Genomic DNA, 15,791 nt, shown 5'->3' with positions numbered 1-15,791 from the left:
TTAAGAGTATTCAAATCTTCATTTACAACTAGTGGGCCCGGCAAACTTCGTCTTGCCATCAAGTAGGCTGTTGAAAAATGCTTTGGATCGTCCCATACAAAATGACAGTTTCGTTCACGATCGTTTTTCCGACTTTCCCGGTGAATATCCTGGGACTTTTATACACACAAACACGTCGGAACACTTGACGAACAAAACGGAAAAATAATCATTCGAATCAGTTGACCCGTTTGGAAGCCATTTCGTGACATACAAACACCACTCCATTTTTATTTATATAGATAAAAACCATTAAGAAATTCAAATTGTCTAAATAATTATTTTTTCATTAAAATCGTTATATGAGGTTTGACTGTATTGTCCAAACCATTCCATATTCACTCAAAAACTAAATATGAAGTAGTTTGATGACGACATAACAATAAATCTAGTATTACCAAATAGTTTCATGCCTTTTACACTAAAGCACGGTAATAGGAACCATATATATTGAAAAAAGTCCATTCACCGTGCATTTGAGTTACGACTGAAACAAAATAAAAAATTCTAATTTGCATAAAATCTCATTGCTTATACGATGAAATACATCTTACTAATAGTATCCACAGTGAAAACTTGTTGAAATTTTGAAAAATTAAAATTAAAATTAATTATCGTTAAAATGAAATATGAGATTTTTTGGCATTTCTATGAATATGGTGCTCGACTTTTTTTCATAATTTCACCCATAATTTGTCCATCTTTACCACGCGTAATGAGTTAATTAATTTAATAGCCATGCGGATTGGATTACCGAACAGCTCAATATAAGTGTCAGTTTAATGTCGTGTTAGTTAGTATGATTAAGAAAGTTCAAAGTCCTTTTCACGTTTCGTTGGTCCTGTTTTTTTTTGTCTTTAATAAAGTGTTTAACTGACGCTAGTTCAACACTTTGTCGGATTAGAGAACACCAAAAGGGTGCCTCGAGAAAGGGTGTGCCAAAGGGGCAACACTAAAGAGGTAGAAGTGACCCAGGAGGGATCACTACTCGAGCCCAACCAAAGGGGTCTCGCCGAAAAACAGCTTCCAAGGTTTGCCAGTATGCCAAGTCCTACGTCAAAATATTTTAGTTGTATAAATACTGTAAACTGTTAATTTGTTATTCTTAAAAAGTTCCCTTAAACCAAAGGTGGTTTGTGTAGCTGGCGGACTAATAGGACGGACACGGAAAAGTGATACTTGCAGCAGTTTGTTATCGTGGGACGTCAGATCATGTTGTATAGGCCAAAATCTTTAAAAAAACGCAATAGGGCTTCCAGGGCTGCTACGTCATCTCCCAGGGCTTCACGAATGCTTCTTGAGATCCCATGAATATTCCTGAAAAACTCGTATAGTGAGCAGACGCAGATTGCGTGTTCTACGGTATTCCTTATGTGACAAAAGGAACACATCCGGCGGAAAGATCCATTGCCACTCATGGTGTGTGAAAAACGCGTGTGCCCCGTCTTCAGCCGAGATACCAACTGTTGTTCCTTCAAAAGATGAAGGTCTTTCCACCGTTCGGTGGACGATTTCACCTTTCGTAGGTACGGTGAATTTTGCTGATTCCATTCCATACTCCATATACTCTTGAATTGCTTTATTAGCCACCTTTTAACAACATCAAAGGGTACATTATCTTCATAGTGGGGGCAGGAAAAACCAGCACCAGCTAGATGATCGGCAGCTGTGTTGCCGGCTCTACCACAATGTCCGTGCAAAGGTGGTGTTGGATTGAGCATCGGTGATCGTGCGCTGAATCCAAGGGTGCGAAGGCCTGTTTGACTGCAATGCGGATACTACGTTAGCTGAATCCGTAAGAACAATTATTGGTCGGTCGGATGGTGTAGTGGCTGCTAAATACACGGCTGCGGCTTCCGCTGAGAAGATCTAGCAAAGTGGTGGCAGACTAAGGCTCACTGAAATATTAGGGCCGAAGACGCCAAGGCCGACGCCTCTCATGGAAAGAGAACCGTCGGTGTATCTGTGATCATGATTTGGATATTTTGTGCGTAGCCAGTCCAGAATGGTTGTCCGAAGAACTATTGAGTTGTCCCCGGCACTAAACTGGTTTCCAATTGTGCTATCTATGTTAGGTTTAGGAGAAAGCCAACAAATGTCTCCATTCCAGTGGATCCTGGCCATTGGGGGAAAATCTACATTGGCAGCAGTGCGGAGGATACTGTTCCCCTCAGTAAGGAGGCAGATCCTTTCGTCCCCGATTGTTTTTTCGATAATGGCAGTGTTTTTTTTTTGGCAAATCACTGCGGATATAAAGAAGCGAAAAGGAAGTAGGCCAGCTTCAGTGCAAGCAGAGTCAGCAGGCGCACACTGTAGCCGTCGCTGAAAACACGTGATCGAAATTGTTTTTATCCTTGAAAACATGATTTTAATACTATAGTGTCTTCGGGAAAGTTTTTCCATAAAATAATCGCTATTTTATGAAAGTGTCAATTTGGTGATTAATCCACCTAAAAGTGAGAACGAAATTTTATTTTTCGTATTTATGAATTTAAAAATAAACTTTATTCGGGGAAGTTGTAGGTAGTATTAGAAGAAACAACTTTGCTGAAGACACCGTATGCATATTTTTTTGATTTTCATGTACATTTGTGGAGTTTTTTGTGGAACGCCCCTAAAAATCACTTTTTTCATCATAACTTGGTTGGATGGTTTTGTACAATTTTCAATTGTTCTAGTGTTATTTGTTACTTTCGAGTTATTGAAGGTTTTATATAAAATTTTGCACCTTTTTGACACTAAAAATCATTAGGTCGCGCACATTTCCGCAGTCTGAAACATGCTCATCCAATGGTTTGAAACTAATACTATGAAATGCAGAGAAAGCCGCTTTTAGCCTGCTTTAGCCTGACGGTCAGAAGAAAGTCTGAAAAAATGTTTACTTACTTGGTGATATAATTTACACTTATTCACTACACCCTATATTGGCTTAACTCGAATATCTGGCAGCACTGTATCGAATTTTATGCAATAAAGTCAACAATATAATCAATCAACAAAAGGTCGGAACAATCTGTTCAGACAGGTTTATCACAGACAAACAGACAACATATCCAACACACTTTTCGTCGTTCACCTTTCCAACGTTAGCTGTTTATTTTTTGCAGAAAAACACTTATTGCTATTTTTTCTGCAGGAAGTCTATCTATTTTATCTATTTTAACCAAAAGATTTTCCCATCCTGATAAGGAAACACTATTTTCTCGGAAATGCTCTAATAGATGTAATCACAGGATTTGTTGTCGCCAACAAACAGTGTAATAATTCTTAGTCAGTATCAATTCTGGAGATCCTCCCTGCAATTCTTAATATCCTTGTTACATCCTCTTGAGCCTCTTCGGTTAACTGTCCAATAGAGACCAAGAAAGAAATTACCTCACTTCCTCGTATAAGGATTCAGTGTACAAAGCGTTGAGCAAATTTCTCCATAGCATCGATGTTACTGAATCGATTCACACTTGAACTGTCGAATCTATTTATTGATTTAATCGAATCCTTTGCATCTACAGGGGATAGGCAAAATGATTGAGATAGGCAAAATTTTGTCCAAATTCAAATGCTTATAACTTTATGAAAAATGGATGAAATTGAATGCATCTGGAAGCAGTCGACGGTAAATTTGGTCCAGTTTTAGGAACTTTCTTGGCCACTTCCTTGGCCACATCCCCGGGGCACCTGGAATCTACTATAAAGTGGTCATGGCAGCCGGTGGTGCTGGAAATGCTTCGGAAAGCATAACCTTTGAAAATCATGAAGTTTGATGCCCATATTGATATGGTTCCAGATATGTTCCTAATTGACCACTTCCCCCAGGGCACCTGGAACCTTCTATAGAGTGGTCTGTGCATCTAATGGTTCTGAATACGCTGCAGGAAACATCATTTTTAAGGTTGATGTCCACTTGGATATAGCTCCGGATAATATTTACATGATTGGAAATACAAACATGACTGACCATGCTTTCCGGAACCAGTTTTACGGAAATGGTCATATTTCTGAAGATATCCAACCAATCTTAATGCGTCCGGTGGCATTCAACTTCCTATTAGTTCTAGTTTCTAGGAAAATTGCAAACATCTATCTAACTTTACACCGCACAAAAAAACAAGCGACAGAAAAAATGACATTTGGGCATGACCTCAGAAAATCCGGAACATCTCCGGTGTCCAGTGGCCAATATGCATGGCCAAGGAAGTTCCTAAAACTGGACCAAATTTGCCGTCGACTGCTTCCAGATGCATCCAATTTCATTCATTTTTCATAAAGTTATAAGCATTTGAATTTGGGCAAAATTTTGCCTATCTCAATCATTTTGCCTATCCCCTGTATATATTGGAATTGAAATTTATGAAGTTTGGGATGGGATCAAATAAATTAGTAGTCGACACCAACATCTTTCAATAAAATCAATTTTCATATTCGATTCACCAGATTCACTAATAAAAAATTTGGTTTCTCTCCCATCCCCAAATGAATCGAATCAAAAACTCGAATTAAGAAAATCAATTCATTCGATTCTAGATGCTCCCAACGTCGATTCAAAATATCGATTAATCGTAATGACAACTTAAATATTCGAAATATCAATTTAAACTCAGCCAAAGCTAGTACGGATGCTGATATTGGGTGCCACTCATATAAACCAAAAATCAATTAAACAGTTTGAAATGCATACTTACCGTTTTTCTCGCATTAAAACATATTTACACAATTATGAAGAAACAATCCCCAATCGCCTTCGTGTACTGCCGTTCTACGCATATTTGGCTCGCAGCTCATAAGGTTTACATAGAAAATTGGACAAGTAAGTGTAGATGAGCAGTGTAAGCAGGTTGTAATTTTTTAACCTCATGGTCCCTTTTATACATGGGTTCGATCACCACAAATGAACAAATTCAACAAAATGTTATCATAGAAAAATGTATGAACAAATTTTGTTACATGATCTTTAATATGATCATCTTAAGGTGAAGAGTAATCGAAGCCAAAGTTCAAATTTTCAAGAGCACGGATCTGGAGAACCATACATCCGATTGAGCTGAAAACCTAATCGACTGGTCACCACCAGCTAGTGATTAATCGATTAAGTTTTCAGCTTAAACGGATGTTTGGTTCTTCAGATCCGTGCTCTTGAAAATTTGAAGTTTGGCTTCGATTCATCTTCACCTTAAGATTTCAGTAATTCCGCTGTTTTATTTTGTATGATGCTGATAAATAACCTTCGCCAATCGTATCATAAATCAAGCGGTTCAGGTGATGGCAAATCACATGACACGAGGGTAAATATTTTCGATAACTATTACTAATATTCTAAAATATTTCAACAAATGTATTTTTTTTTCATTCTCCACAAATCATCAACTATTTATTGTAAAATGCATAAATGTTATAATTGTGAATAAAACTAAAATATAGGGATTTCTTATGAACAGAATCTATGACAAAAGGTCGAAAGACAAAAGGTCGAAAGGACAAAAGGTCGAAGAACAAAAAAGAAGGGACAAAAGCAAATCATTTTCGACCTTTTGTTCTTTCGACTTTTTGACTTTTGACCTTCTGTCCTTTCGACGTTTTGTCTTTCGACCTTTTGTCCATAAACCCTACCGATACTGATCGATGTAGTACCGTCGAATCGGTATTCAGTAAAAGTAGTCGGAGCCGGAATCCCTAATTGACCATCTACTTCATATATGGAACTAACGTTAGAAAAGTGAACGATGAAAAGAGTGTATGATATTTAGTCTGTTTGTCTGTGGTAAACCTGTCTAAACAGATTATTCCGATCTGTTGTTGATTGATGTCATTGTTGATTTGATTACATAAAATTCGATACAGTGATGCCAGATATTCAAGTTAAGCCAATATAGGGTGTAGTGAATAAGTGTAAATTATATCTGCATGTAAGTAAACATTTTTTCTGACTTTCTTTTGACCGTCAGGCTAAAGCAGGCTAAAAGTGGCTTTCTTTGCATTTCATAGTATTAGTTTCAAACCATTGGATGAGCATGTTTCAGACTGCGGAAAAGTGCGCAACCTAATGATTTTTAGTGTCAAAAAGGTGCGAATTTTTATATAAAACCTTCAATAACTCGAAAAGTATGAGAGATAAAAATATGCTCTTTTGAAGAAAGTTATGCGTTTTTGCCAGTGACAAATAACACTTGAACAATTGAAAATTGTACAAAACCATCCAACCAAGTTATGATGAAAAAAGTGATTTTTAGGGGTGTTCCACAAAAAACTCCACAAATGTACATGAAAATAAAAAAAATATGCATACGGTGTCTTCAGCGAAGTTGTTTCTTCTAATACTACCTACAACTTCCCCGAATAAAGTTTATTTTTAAATTCATAAATACGAAAAATAAAATTTCGTTCTCACTTTTAGGTGGATTAATCACCAAATTGACACTTTCATAAAATAGCGATTATTTTATGGAAAAACTTTCCCGAAGACACTATAGTACTAATATCATGTTTTCAAGGTCAAAACAATTTCGATCACGTTTTTTCAGCGACGGCTACAGTGTGAGGCGTGGATGGAAGAAGTCCGGATATGATGCGAATGTATCCATAGTACAGTGGTGCGAGTGTTGTTATTAATCGTTCCCTTGCAATGCACGTAAGCTCAAGGCCATATGTTAACCGGCTGTCAACAATGGCATGCGCAACGCGGAAACGGATGTTACGGTTGTTCGAGCGGTGAGGGCGAGTGATTGTTCGAATCAAGTTGAGGCGCGTGCGGCAGCTTTGCTTGACCAAATCAAAGTGATGCTGGATAGTGAGCGCTCAGTCAATGGTGACGCCGAGCACTTTCACCGTTTTCTTCGTGGGGATGTTTTGACCGTTGAGACTTATGGGTACGGATATGCGGTGGTTAGAGGGCATCTAACACTTTTAGGGGCGGACAGCTCGAAACCAGTTGCAGTGGTTCATTTGAAGATCGCGTTAACTGCCGCCTGTGCCTTGATCCTGACGCGGACTGGGGTTTTGCCGGAGACGACAATGAGTACGTCGTCAGCGTATACGAATACATAGATGCCTTTCAGTAAGGTAAGAAAAACCGTTCATTGCTATCAAGTATAGTGTGACAGCTAGCTGGCACGCCGGTCTCTTCGGGAAAGGAGTCGGATAGGTAGTCTCCAACAATGACTCGGAAAGATCGCTCAGACAAGAAGTTTTGAACAAATCGCAGAATGTGACCCGATAGTTTCCATTCAACTAGCTGACGTAGCACTAGCGGGGTCCATGTTCGATTGAAGGGGCTTGGACAGGTCCAATGAGACAATTTCGGTGTGTAAAACTTCCGACTGTGCTGTGTGTAAGACGTCGCCAAGTTGGGCAAAGTAAGTGCTTGTTCCATAACCAGCTCGGAAGGCGTGTTGCCGATGATCCAACAAGTCTTGGGTCTCCAAAAATTGTTTCAGCCTCCGGTTAACTATCCATTCCATCACCTTGCACATGCAGCAGGTTAGAGCAATCGGTCGGTATTTGGATGGGTCGTGGGTTTCTGCATTACTCTTTGGAATGGGAACCACGAGACTTTCCCGCCATTCCGGGGGGAAGGTGTCAGTGAGCCAATATTTGTTCATAAGTTCTAATAGCTGCAACTTACCCGAAGGAGGAAGGTTTTTTATAAGTGGGTAACCAATGCCGTCCGGGCCGGCAGATTTTCCGGTACAACATTTGAGTGCGAAAAGAAGCTCACTAATTAAAAATGGTTGGTTTATCAACAAGTTTTCTGGGTCATCAGGAACGGGAAAGGTAGTGACTGAGCTGATATTGGGCTGCATACGACGCTTGAAGCTATCATTATAGATATCTACACTAGCCAAGCCGGTGAAGTATTCGCCGAGGATTCTAGCTACCGTTGAGGGGTCAGAGTTGTGCGAGTTTTCAATACGGAGAGTCAGAGGTGTGGTAGCTAGAGTTGATTGATTGATTTTATGAAAGCGTATTGATTTTATAAAATGTAGTGCTTTGCGACCCGGTTGGTTACTGCTGAGGGGTATTGATGACTTGGTAGCTTTGTTAATAATGTCAGTGAGCTCTTGCAAATGGGCAAATTCACGACCCCTAGATGATTTCCGGAAAGTTTCTTCGTTGTTATCCCAAGCGGCTTTTTCGTATAACCATCTTGGACGACGAGTGGTCGCCGGTGGAGCGATGTTGGTGGCAATGTGAATAGGGTAATGATCACTACCATGAAGGTCGGAGTCAACATTCCAATGGAATCGATTGGTGCAGGACCGGCTAACCGCAGCCAGATCAATAGCCGATGCGGAGTTTCCTTTGAGAAAGGTATTTGATCCATTGTTGAGAACAATGAGATCGTGTTCTTCGAAGGCATGTAGTAGAGAGGTTCCTCGATTATCAGTGCGTTGCCCACCCCATATTGGATGGTGGGCATTCATGTCACCAACTAGCAGGACTGGATCTGGTGTTGCTTCAAGCAGTCTATGGAGCTGTTCTTGAAGATTTGGTTGGGCACCACAGGGAATATAGGTGTTTACTACACTGATGTTGAATGGTCCATGGAGACGCACTCCAACGGCTGGAAGGTCGGTTTCGAGCCTAAGCACTTCAAAAGAAATTGAGGCCAAGACTCCGACTGCAACCGAATGTCTTTGGTTTGTACCTCGAAAGAGGGCCCAACGGTATTGGCCACGTAGAGATCGACTAAGCTGTTCGGTTGTGACCAGTGTTGATAGACTCACACTCAAAATCTCAATCAATACGCTCTCGCGTGAGAGCAAACTCATTAGAGATCTGCTTCGCAAATCTCACTCTTGAGATTTTGATGCAAAACCAACTCAATCAACTCAAACCGTAAAAAATGATTCAGTCGCAAAACCCGGCAAAAACTCGTGAAACCCGAATGTTGTTGTTTACGTTAGAAAGGATTAACATAATTTTACCAGACTAACAAGAAATTATTGCCGTGTGTGAGTAAACTGTGGAAATACGAGACAATGAGTTAAAAAGGTGAGCCATATCATCCATGATTTTTTGACTGCTGAGTTGCATGATTGACAACTCACGCATGAAAAATATCAAGCGTGAGTTGTGAGAAATTGAGTTTTTCACAACACTGGTTGTGACCCTGTTCACTTCTTGCAGAGCTAAGCACCATGGTGTAGTTGAACTTGTGAGAAGCTCCAGGTTCACGAGGTTATTAAAAAAAACCATTGATATTCCACTGAAGTAAGATGTTGACTGGCTTTGGGAGTGCAGGCGTAGGATGATAGGTTTCGGAAATCGATGAGTCACGGCTACGATTATACGAAGTTTGTCTGTAGGGTCTGCTGCCATAGCGGTGCCTGGACTACCGTTGGAACGATGCGACCTGATTTGCAGGTAAATTAATTGGTAGGGGATTCGTTGCGGGAGCAGCGAAAGACAAAGATCCACCGATGGAAGATGACGGCGAACTCTCCGCTGGGGGATTTGATCCAATGGGATGGGGAATAGCGTTATGGGACTTACCGCCCGAGTTGAGGTGCTCGGGGTGCACAACGGAAGGGGGGGGGGGGGGGAGTGGGTTGAAAATTTCCAATTTTAGCATTACGTAATAAATGGATGCTTAGGTGTCAGGCATGGTAGATGCGGGAAGAGAATAGGGATCGTTTGAAAACCAACTCAACGAAAAGTCAACAGTTTTCATAAATTGAATAACAGATTGTGAAAGATTTTCATTTCACAGTTTTCGACAGTTTCCACGGTTCTTAAACGCTTACAGTTGGCGCCAGTTACAAAAAGAACAGGCGATACTGATGCTTGTATTCCACTCACTGATCGCGCTAGGCTTGATTATCAATTTTTTTAAACTTCCAATAGGGTAGAAACACCGGTTTTGGCCATACGCCAGTTGTAGCCATAGTGGATTATACACCGTTTTACATAGCATATCAGCATGGAACCTTTTGCGTTCAGTAGATCACATTCATATGAAAGAGCTACATTCATTTACTCGTCCAAATTGATTCAAAACATAAGAAAACAATTCATTTTCCATAATTTTAACTCCCATACACCTAATTTGGCCAGGGCACTCCTAATTTGGCCACTCTCTTGAGAAATCAATGCAATTGGCCAATTTAGGAACCGAAGTTAAATCTCTGACCGAAACTGGTTCCGTTTGCCTATATTGACCAATGGGATTTTCAAAGCGAGAAAATTGTTTTAGCTCAGTTTTGATATTTTACACACATAATATGGATTGAAAGCTTGCATTTGACATATTTGTAGTAAAAATACGGCTTCCCATTTAATTTTTATTGATATTTTCTCTTAGGCTGGCCAAAACCGGTGCTTTTACCCTACAAGCGCATGGAAGAATGGTAGTCGAGAACTGTCAAAAGGTATGAAAAATAATGAAAAACGTAAATTAGGCTGATACAAATATTTATTTTCTTTTATGTCCGATACCACTTGGAAGGTACGAGGGGGCACGCTATGTCTGAACCAGACGATTATATAAATCGAATGTACATCGGATTTTTTCTCGCTAGAGTTTAGTTTTTGGGTTATATTTTCATAATCGGAAAGTTTTAAAATATTCCATCGGTGAAATCTTGATTTTTTCCACTTTTTAGCCATTTTTCATACTAAATCCCATGAAAATCAAGTTTTCGACGCATTTCCGCCCATACAAAATGTATGGCAAAAATTTCACAGATAGAATATTTTAAAACCTTCCGATTATGAACATATAGACCAAATACTGATCTCTAACGAGAAAAAATCCGATGTACATTCGATTTTTACAATCGTCTGGTTCAGACATAGCGTGGGGGGGGGGGGATTAAAATAAATAAGGAACAATAAAAATAAAATGGGAAAAAAGTTATTTTTTCGAATTTTTATTTTTAACAATAGTTGTTAAACTTTTTTCAATTGTCATCATTATTTTACCTGGTTTTTACCCTAAAAATTAAAAAATACTTACCGTTTTCAAAAAAAAATATGAATCTTTTTTCTCCCCTTCCAAATTTTCGGATTTTTGAAGGGGGGGGGGGGGTGACATAAAAAAAAATTAATATTTGTATCAGCCTTACTAGCAAATAGGAAACTGAATTGAAAATGTAGCGATTAGAAATCAAGCGTAACGTGAATATATAACTTTTTGAGTTTAGTTCATCTTCCGTGGTGCTTTCTTTGCTTCAGAATTTTCTTTTCTACTACCGCTGAGAAAAAGCCATCTATTGCCTTTTCAGTTTGGAATATCGCCCTATTAACAACCCTGGAGTTAGATAGTTTAATTTGTAATATTCACTCATGAATTTGTTTTTTTTTCAACAGAACACCGTGAATTTTTCATGACATTTAAAGAGACACCGACACGTTAAGGTGAAGATGAATCGAAGCCAAACTTAAAATTTTCAATAGCTCGGATCTGGAAAACCAAACATCCGTTTAAGCTTAAAACTTAATCGATTGGTCATTAGCTGGTGGTGACCAACCGATTAGGTTTTCAGCTCAAACGGGTGTTTGGTTCTCCAGATTGGCTTCGACTCATCTTCTTGCTTCCAGTGGAAGATTTGCCCTTTGAAGGAAGCACCACACTAGACAACGGGCTAGCATGCAACGTCATATAGGCTATAATCGAACCCACTCTTTGATATGATGCGTGGTAACACCAACCGCACGGCCACGAAGCCCACATGAACATGAGATTTAATATGTAACTCGCACTATCAATGTTATGCGTATTATGAAAGTTACTCCGTTTAATGGTACTATAAATCATTCCGGATTTTTTTTTTAACTCCCCGCCCCAAGAGTGGTTTTCTGGTTAAGCAACAGGTCGAAAATACCTACTAGCACATGCGGATAAAGTGGTCCAAAACATTGGAAAATATAAAAATTATCGTTATTTGAATTTTTTTAAGGTTAAGAAGCTGATTTTGGAAGAGTTGACGCACCAACAATTTCGTTTTGATTTATGCTATTTTAATTACCGACGTTGGAATATTAGGTCTAGAGAGTGGCAATAGCCATAACATAATCTGAAGCATCTCAGCATTTCTTGCAATTGTCAAAGCTACCACCAAAAAGTTAGATCAAGAGAGCTAGTAAATTATGTTTTGATAAATAATTGAAAAAAGCTCGTATACAAAGTGTGGTCAGGTCTGAATGCCTAATGATGTATATAATGAAATAAGTGATTGGGGATGAAAAAAATGTGTTGCTACGTCCGTGGAACTAGCAACCTTGCCCGCTACACCTTTTCAACAAATTCCCTCCAAGAACGCTAGGAGCGCTACCGAACAGACAGACAGATTTAATACAGAGAAAAATCAATCACCAATTCATGTTCAAGAATGAACAAAGGAATGTTTTGATTTTGAAACTATTGTACTCAAGTGCTATCCAAAATTATTAATTTATTTAGATTTCTATTCAATAGTAGAATTCTCATTATTCAATTTAACCTTCCAGTTGCCGCGTGGTTTGCCACCGATAGAACCACCGCGCTGCTCTTGTGAATGAAAGGCGAGGGTTTTTCAGCGGTGTTATACAAGATACAACAGCTCGACAACTGAGGTGTTAATTACTTAGTAGCCAACATTTGCTTCTAAAATTACAAATAAAATATTGATACAAAAATCTCTAGAAGTGTCTCAAATTAGTTATAAATAGGCTGAACAAGTTGGTAGATTGACCAAAATGATTGAATAATGTATTCCTTATATTATTAATCTCCAACAGGAAGAGCATTGCGCCTTTTAAACCGTATTATTAAATTAAAATTAGTCTGATACAAATATTAATTTTCTTTTATGTCACCCCCCCCCCCTCGAAAATCCGAAAATTTTGAAGGGGAGAAAAAAAAGATTCATCATTTTTTGACATTATTTAGGTTTTTTTCAATTTTAAAGTAAAAAACAAGTAAAATAATGATCCAGAGGACGACTAAAAAAAGTTTAACAACTATCATTAAAAATAAAAATTTCGAAAAAATAACTTTTTTTTTCATTTGTATTTTTTTGTTCCTTATTTATTTTTATCCACCCCCTCGTACCTTCCAAGTGGTCTCGGACATAAAAGAAATTTAATATTTGTATCAGCCTTAATCACCCTAAAAAACGGTAGGTCAAAATTGAAACTAAGTGTATGCTCAAGATGTAATATGTTTCTATAATGATCCCAACAGATTGCTTTAATAAAACTGGATTGTTACCTCACGTGTTTGCCATAATAACGCACTCTTAAATGTGAATAATATAATATTGTACAAGACAATTATGAAAAACTATGAATAAATACTTTCAGCTTGAAGCAAATTACAATAAAGCCGCTATCAGGTTTAGTGCGAAGTTTGTTTCTGCCAACAAAATGAGTTGGTTCGGAAATCCATATAGGACGGTTATGCTTTTATAGGCAATGCAGTAGCGTTCAATGATCTGCTTTTGTCCTCTGACCTATTGCGGTAGAACATGTTCATTTTCGTCGAATGTTATAACTGTTCAGTACATATATATCTACTTGTTAGTGAAAGATTAAATCATTGCATGTAAATTGTATTATTTTGAGGAATGCAAATTTTCCCATTAAAATTTAATGTTTGTCCTATAACTTTAATTAGCTCAGAAGTACGTTGTTTAAAACCTTCTAAAGTGAGCCATTAGCAATCCTATGAATGACGTGTTAAATTGGCAATTCCGTTTCTGCTTGTACTCAGCAATTTTTGTATTTCAACCAAACAAACCCACTGACATTGAAAATAGTAATAAACATCAGCTACATACTAGACAATACATTCGATTGCAATTCATTTGACTGGCCGTAAATGTGATTCAAAAATGACGAACATCATCTTTTGGAAATTTCCATCACCCTCCCTGTCTGGTTTTCCGTACATTAGATTCACGTATTGTCAGAATTTTCTAGACTTCTCTCCATCATAAATTGAGGTCATAATATCTATACAACCCATTTTCGAACTAAAATTGACAACATCAAAGGGCGTGGATCAAAACGATAAACTTGATGGTAGGGAAGTGAAGGCCAACACACAAAACAGGAAAACCAGTTGTGCAAACTGATACCACATTCGAAGGTAGATCAGTATCATGCATTCGGATACTGGATACTTTTAAATCATTGGGAGGAGTCGTTAACAATGCAAAACAATGCAAAGATCTCTCGCAGTGGTGCAATCAGTACTTGAGTGACAAAGAAATCGAAAATAAGAAAAACAAAAATACTACAAGGAGTGATATGCATTGAACATTTTTACTTTTTCAGGAAAAATGCCATTCGCCATTAAAGTTTTTTTTTTCTAAACCACGACTAATTTTCCAGTAGGGCCTGTAAGATATAGGCACTTATGATTAAAATATTTTTTATTGCGAAAAGGGATTATTGTTTGGTTGATTTGGTGTATTTAGCGAAATTGAAAGTAATAATATGGGGATTGCAAAAAAAAAAAATAGTTAATTATCTGAAAAAGCGCATTTAAAAACAAATATTTTTTTGTCACAAGAAATGTCATTATGTTTGCCATTAGCTGTCTGAATTTGGTGATGGCATTATTTTTTTAATAATTTAAATGTTTTGAAAATTTCTTGTTCTAAAGAAGATACGAAAACGCACATAAAACGTTAAGCTATCATGTGAAAAAAAAGTTTGACCACTTATGCAAGAAAACAAAAATTCAATTGGCAACTCATCTTTTTTCTTGAAGCGAAAACATTTAATAAGGCATATTGTTCCCAATTATCAAACAAAACACCGTCTTTTAAGTCGCTATCAAGCAGCTACAAGGCTGTAATTTATTTATCCTTGATTAGTTATGTTCCTGGTAGGTATAATAGATTTAACTTACTAATTCAGTGTTCTTCTACGTACAATATGACTGGCAATCTTTGCAAAGGGATTTAACGACGATCAATCCACATAAATCTAAAGGTAAGTTTTATATAATTTCAGGTTAAGGTAAGTATATGCTATTTTTCATTTCAGGTGGTAAACGTACCTTGAATGCTCAACTGTAATTCTAGGAAAACTGACGGACTTTTTACGAAAGCAGATACCTTAATTCTACGAATGTTTATAATTGTTAGAAAGATAAATTCAATGTATATTTTAATTCTTGACTAATCATAAACTCACTGATAGCAGATAACGGACAATGTCATTCGCAGTTCATCATTCCACGTTTCTATACAGACTCGTCCGAGGGAATGGTAAGTCCTTCCACCACCTATCCATCGTAACGAGGGGTATTGGCAACACATATATAAGAAATTTGAGAAATTGTTATAAGCACTCCCACAGTTATTAACTGAGAGCTTACTTTGCCAAAGTTGCCATTTTTGCATTCGTTTATCGTGTGGCAGGTACGATGATACTCTATGCCCAGGGAAGTCAAGGAAATTTCCATTACGAAAAGATCCTGGACCGACCGGGAATCGAACCCAGACACCTTCAGCATGGCTGTGCTTTATAGCCGCGGACTCTAACCACTCTGCTAAAGAAAGCCCCTGTATTTCATACATATAGTGAACAATTCAATAAATTGTCAGCTTCATCGGTCGACTCAAACTCGAGAAGTACTTTTGCATAGTTATGAAGATAATGGTTAGAATGAGACAACAGATAGGGAAACTATTACCATAAATCTAATCATTTTTAGGTTTTAGAATTCAATGCTTTATTTTTTTATTTCATTGTTAATTTAAGGTGATTATAGAACGAAGCCACACCTCAAATTTTTCAAGATCACAAGACTTGAGAACCGAACAGCG

Source organism: Aedes aegypti, chromosome 1 (genome assembly GCF_002204515.2).
Source record: "Aedes aegypti strain LVP_AGWG chromosome 1, AaegL5.0 Primary Assembly, whole genome shotgun sequence".
Taxonomy (NCBI): Eukaryota; Metazoa; Arthropoda; class Insecta; order Diptera; family Culicidae; genus Aedes; species Aedes aegypti.
This window is presented reverse-complemented; position numbering follows the sequence as displayed.